Here is a 5,975-nt window from a genome sequence, read left to right on the forward strand (position 1 = left end):
GCTAGCCACCTAAGACACCCTACCCCCATGCACATTTGTGACTTTCAGTGTGCTGCACACATAGGCTCCTCACCCCTCAAAGGATAGGTGCCTGCCTTTCCAGCGGTGTCCTTACATCTAAATTGTTGTTGTGTCCTTAATTACCAATTACCGAAGTAAGATTATCATAATTGCTCATTTATTCCCTTAATTACCTAAATTATTACTAATGTTTCCAATTCTACAAGAAGAGTTGTTGAGTCAGAAGACAGGCAGGCATTTGCTGGGTGTGGTGGCACATGCCGTGAGCCCAGCACGAGGGAGGCTGGGGAGTAGGAGGATTACTGCCAATCTGAGACCAGCCTGGGCTACATAGTGACATCCAGGCCAGCCTGGGTTTATAAGTATATAAATGAGACCTTGCAGGGGTGTGAAAGATAGCAATTTTTTCTCTTTTTAAAAAAGATTTATTTATTTATTTATTGTGTATACAGTATTCTGCCTACATGCATGCCTGCAGGCCAGAAGAGGGCAACAGACCTCATTACAGATGGTTGTAAGCCACCATGTGGTTGCTGGGAATTGAACTCAGGACCTTTAGACAAGCAGGCGGTGCTCTTAACCGCTGAGCCACCTCTCCAGCCCAAGATGGCAAATTTTTGTCCGGGCTCTAGAATACAATGATTGCCATGTACTGTGGGCTGAGTGTGTCATGTCATTTAATACTCAAAAGCCATTAATTAATTAATGCAGTCTGTACCTTTCAAAGGGTATTTTGTGTTAAATACTTTGGGGATCCAAAGATGAGCAAGATGTGGGGGATAGGTGCTATTATTCTGCCCATTGTACAGATGAGGAAACTAAAACCTCTGAGAACGCGCCCGAGACTGCTCCCTCATTGGTACATTTGTGTGTTTCTGAGCTGAAGGTGGTGATGCTCACCTGTAATACCAGCAGAGTATTACAGCTGGAAAGGCCAAGTCAGGAGGATTTGGAGTCCAGCCTGAGCTATATAGTGAGTCCCAGGCTTGCCTGGGTTGTGCATACACAGGGAGATCCTGTCTGGGGTTGGGGGAGGAACCTCCACATCCTCAGTGTGCTCTGGTTCTCGAGGGAGGGGTTGTTTAATTTTGGGTATAACTTGTCCCCTCTCCTTTGTTGAGCACCCCCTGCCTTTTTTCTCCTTCCCATTACAATCCTGGAAACAGATGAAATCATGAAATGTACGGCCATATAGCTTGGGAGAGAAAGCCTGTCCAAACGCTGCCAGGAGTAAAAGTCAACACTTTCTACATTGAGTCTGAGTCCTCACTTTTAAGGAATATTTATTCATTTGTATCTTTGTGTGTTTGTATGTTGACAGAGATTTCTGTCCTGCCTGGTCCTACAGCTGTTCAGTACCAAAGGAACACACAGCAGCCTACATATAAACTGGTTGGCCTATTAGTTCAGGCTTTCTTATTAACTAATTCTTTTCTTTTAAAGATTTATTTATCTATCTATCTATCTATCTATCTATCTATCTATCTATCTATCTATCTATTTATTTATTTATTTATTTATGTGTACAGTATTCTACTCACTGCCAGAAGAGGGTACCAGATCTCACTATAGATGGTTGTGAGCCACCATGTGGTTGCTGGGAATTGAACTCAGGACCTCTGGAAGAACAACCAGTGCTCTTAACCTCTGAGCCATCTCTCCAGCCCTTATTAACTAATTCTTATATCTTACATTAACCCATAATTTTTGCCTGTGTTAGCCACGTGGCTTGGTACCTTTTATCAGTGAGGCATTCTCATCTCGCTTCCTCTGTGTCTGGGTGGCAACTGCAGACTGAGCCTTTCCTCTTCCCAGAATTCTCCTATTCTGGTTGCCCTGCCTATACTTCCTGCCTGACTACTGGCAAATCATCATTTTATTAAACTAGTACAAGTGACAAATCTTTACAGAGTACAAGACCATTGTCCCATATCGTTTGTCCGTGTGTGTGGGAGGGTTTCCATGGAGGACAAAAGACAGTGTCAGATCCCCTGCAGATGGTCTACAGGGGTCACAAGCTCGCTCACAAAGTGAGTGCTGAGAACCAGACTGGGTCTTCTCAAAGAGTTATATGCACTCTTAACTGATGAACCACCTCTCCAGTCCTGATTTACTGTTTTTAAGAAATTAGGCAGAGGGGCATTAGAGAGATGGCCCAGCAGTTAAGAGCACTGGCTGTTCTTCCAGAGGACCAAGTTCAATTCCCAGCACCCACATGGTGGCTCCCAGCCACATTTAACTCCAGCTCCAGGGGATCTGATGCCTTCTTCTGGCCTCTACAGGTGCTTCACACATGCACATACATGCACACAGGCAAACACTCAGACATAAAAATATTTTAAGTACAATCCAAGTGTACTTAATCCCTTTAATCCCAGTATTCAGAAGAAAGAAGTAGGTGGATTCTTGTAAGTTCAAGGCCAGTCTGGTCAGAGCATTCCATGACAGCCAGGACTACAAAGAAGGATTCTGTCTCAAAAGATGTGCATAAATAGTTAAATTAAAGGGCACAACAGATGCATGTGAATGTGGAGAAGACAGGCTGTTCTCTCTGAAGTAAAGCATCAGTGATCATTCCTGTGCCTCACTTGGAAGGAAGCACAGTACCCCTGAAGCTCTTCCGGGTCCAGTCAGCGTCAGCACACATCGTTCTAAGGAATGCAGCCAGCCTTTCACATCTGTGAGCTCCACATTCTTGAATTCAATGACCTGCAGATGGAAACACTGGAAAGGTAATGTTTGTTTTCAGTCACATGTGGCAGCTCATGCCTATAGCACTCAGGAATCTGAAGCAGGACTGTTGTGAGTTCAAGGCTAGCCTGGGTCTGTATGGAACAGGTGCACATTTTTTCCTTATTCTAGTGCTCCAAACAATTCAACAATAAAGCTTTGAGGAGGCCCCAGAGCAAACGAGCTCTGCAGCTCTGCAGGCTTGGATATGAGCAGCTCTCCCCTCAGTCTGTCAGATCGGGATGACCCTGAATTATGAGAGTGGAGCAGTGAGCTTGGATTGCCCCCCACAGCCCCCATTGGTTTCTGAGGTGATGACACTACTTTGGGAGGCCGTGGAACTGGTAGGGTGTGGGTCCTCACTAATAGAAGAAGGTTGGTCTGGGTAGGTCTTGCCTTTGAAGGTTATAGCGTCCCTTCTGGTTCTGGCATGGCTTTTTGTCTCCTGGTCCACTGTGATGTGAGTAGCCATAGACACAGGCTCCTGCCACCACAGTTGAACCGATCCTTATTCACTTCCCAGTTGTGATGGACTGGAACCCTCTGAAATGGTGAGCTGAGATAAATCTTTCTTCTCCTAAATTGATTTTGTAAAAAGTTTTGTCACAGTGGGATCTGTGGTGTGAAGGACACTATCTAGACCCCTAGGATTCTAAGCAAGGCCATTCAGTCTGCAGCATAAACCATTGCCAGTAGAGAAACTTCTCATTGCTGGGAAGATGGCTCAGCAGTTAAGAGTTATTACTGCACCCCCCCAAAAAAGCCAGGTGGTGGTGGCACAACCCTTTAATCCTAGCACTTGGGAGGCAGAGGCAGGAGGATCTCTATGAGTTTGAAGTCAATCTGGTCTACAGAGTGAGTGCCAGGACAGGCTCCAAAGCTACAAAGAGAAACCCTGTCTTGAAAAATAAAAACCAAAATCAAAACCAAAAACAAAGGAGAAATATAATAGGATCAGGTGAGGATGTCTGAAAAAAGGGGCATGTGCCGACCTAGAGTGGGTTTGTTCTAGTTTGAGTTTGTCCCCCAAACTCAGGGCTCCTGGTGGAAGGTGATTGAATTGTGAGGTTGGAATCTCATGAATGGATTAATGTTGTTGATTGAGGGCTTGGTTATTTCCAGAGAAGGTTGTGTAAATCCAGCTCAGGCCCCACTCTCTCCTTGGCCCTCCCTCCCTCTGCTCAGTTGTAAGGCTGTATGTTGGATGCCAGCATCGTGCCCTTGGGCTTCCCAGCCTCTGTCACTTTGAGCAGAACTCCTTTGTAAATTACTCAGTCCATGGTATTCTGCCATAGCAATAGACCATGGACTAAGACAAAGTGAGAAAATGTTGACATTCCATGTCTGTGCCACCAGGAAGCATCTGTCATTGGTTGGTGCCACCTAAGCAAGCTGATTTAATGAGTCAGACTGTGCTCAAGTTGGCCTCTGTCACTGGCCACATCATTGGGCTCATGAACAAAGGAACCGCATGGCAGGGTTAGCGGTTTTGAGTTCACTAGCCACGGTCTAGGTTCTGGCACTGGGAATGTCTGATTTTCCATTGACAAACATAGAGAAGGATCCCTCAGTATGGCCACCACCCTTCAAGGAAGGCCACAGCACTTGGTGACAAAGTAATGACAAGACATCTTTCTAACCCAGGAGAAGTGAGTCATCTAGACAGGACTAACATATATTTGAGGTTGGGTTTATCTTTCCAGGCTGCAGGGCCTCAGCCAATCTGTGCTGGCTTATATCAACATGTCACAAACTAGAGTCACCTGGGAAGAGGGACTGCAACCGTGGCATGTCTGTAGGGCATCTTCTTGATTAATGATTGATGTGGGGGGGCAGCCCTCTGTAGGCAGTGCTAGTCTGGGGCAGGTGGTCCTGGGTTGTGTACAAAAGCAGCCTGAGTAAGCCACGGAGAACAGATCAGCAAGCATGTTTCCTCCTCCATGGTTCCTGCCTCGACTCCTACTTGAGTTCCTGCCCTGACTTTTCCCTCAGCGAAGGACTGTGACTGGAATTTGTAGGGCTAAATGGAATCTTTACCACTCCCAGCTGCTTTTGGTCACGCTCTTTATCACAGAAACAGAGGACCAAATTAGGAGACAATCTAAAGATTTGATCTCAGATAATATCATAGCCTACCTCAGGCAGCTGAGGTGGTCCAATGGTTTGCAGATGACTCATGGACTCGTTCCAGGAGCCGCTGGCCTAGAGGACTCTGGAACTGTAGCCTGTATCCAAGCGACTCAAGGGCCTGTGGGCACTTTGTTTATCTTCTTTTCTTTTCCATTCTGTTCTCCTCTCCTCTCCTCTCCCCTCCCCTCCCCTCCCCTTCCCTCCCCTTCCCTCCCCTCTCTTCTTCTCTTTTTAAGGCATTTTCTCCAGCCCATCTGGAAGTCAATCATCTACCTCTACCCCACAGATACAGAAAGGGTGGAGGAAGGGTGGGCAGTGTGGTTCTCTCCCTGGTCGTGCCCCTTCTTTCTTCAGTGCGTGTAATCAGTTCAGCAGCTGTGCTCAGTGCTTCCCACGATCCTTGTTTCCCAAGGCGCCCCTGCCTGCCTCAAGGCTTTCCCTATCAGTGCCTGGAGGACGTCCAGGCCAGCTCAGCCAAAGGTTCTGTGCCTTCCTCACCTTCCCTGCAGAGCCACTTCAGATCTCCCCGGGACACAGTGGCAACTGTGGCAAGAACAAGGAGACCCAGACTCCTTTTCTGTTCATCTCTGGGATTTTTTATTTTTTGTCTTTTCCAGCCTAGAAATCCCTTGAGAACTCTATTTTCTGTCCAAATGACATGACCAGCAGAGAGCTGAGGAAGGCTACCCACCACTCTGTACCTATCGTTTTCCACTTCCCACTGGGTGTGCCTTTTTCTAGCGGCCATGATGCCATGTTGAAGGGGGATGCTATCTTGGGGCCACCTGGAGTGGCCATCAGACCCTATGCCTTTGATTGTCTGGACTTATGTTCTCCTAAGACTCTGCTCTGTCTAGGCATGGTGGCTCAGGCCTGCAGGGAGTTGAGTTGGGAGGATGGAGAGGCCAAGACCAGCAAACAAAAAGGCCAGTGTATAAAAAGCACTGGCCAGTATGATCCCCAGAGTCCATGGGGAAAGGAGAAAGCTGACTCTACTGTCTTATACATGTGCGCTATGACACACTGGTGCCACGCACATTATATACACATGTAGTAATAATAAATAATCATTTAAGAGATAATCCCATGGGGCT

Source organism: Arvicola amphibius, chromosome 2, assembly GCF_903992535.2.
Source record: "Arvicola amphibius chromosome 2, mArvAmp1.2, whole genome shotgun sequence".
In the NCBI taxonomy this organism is placed as follows: Eukaryota; Metazoa; Chordata; class Mammalia; order Rodentia; family Cricetidae; genus Arvicola; species Arvicola amphibius.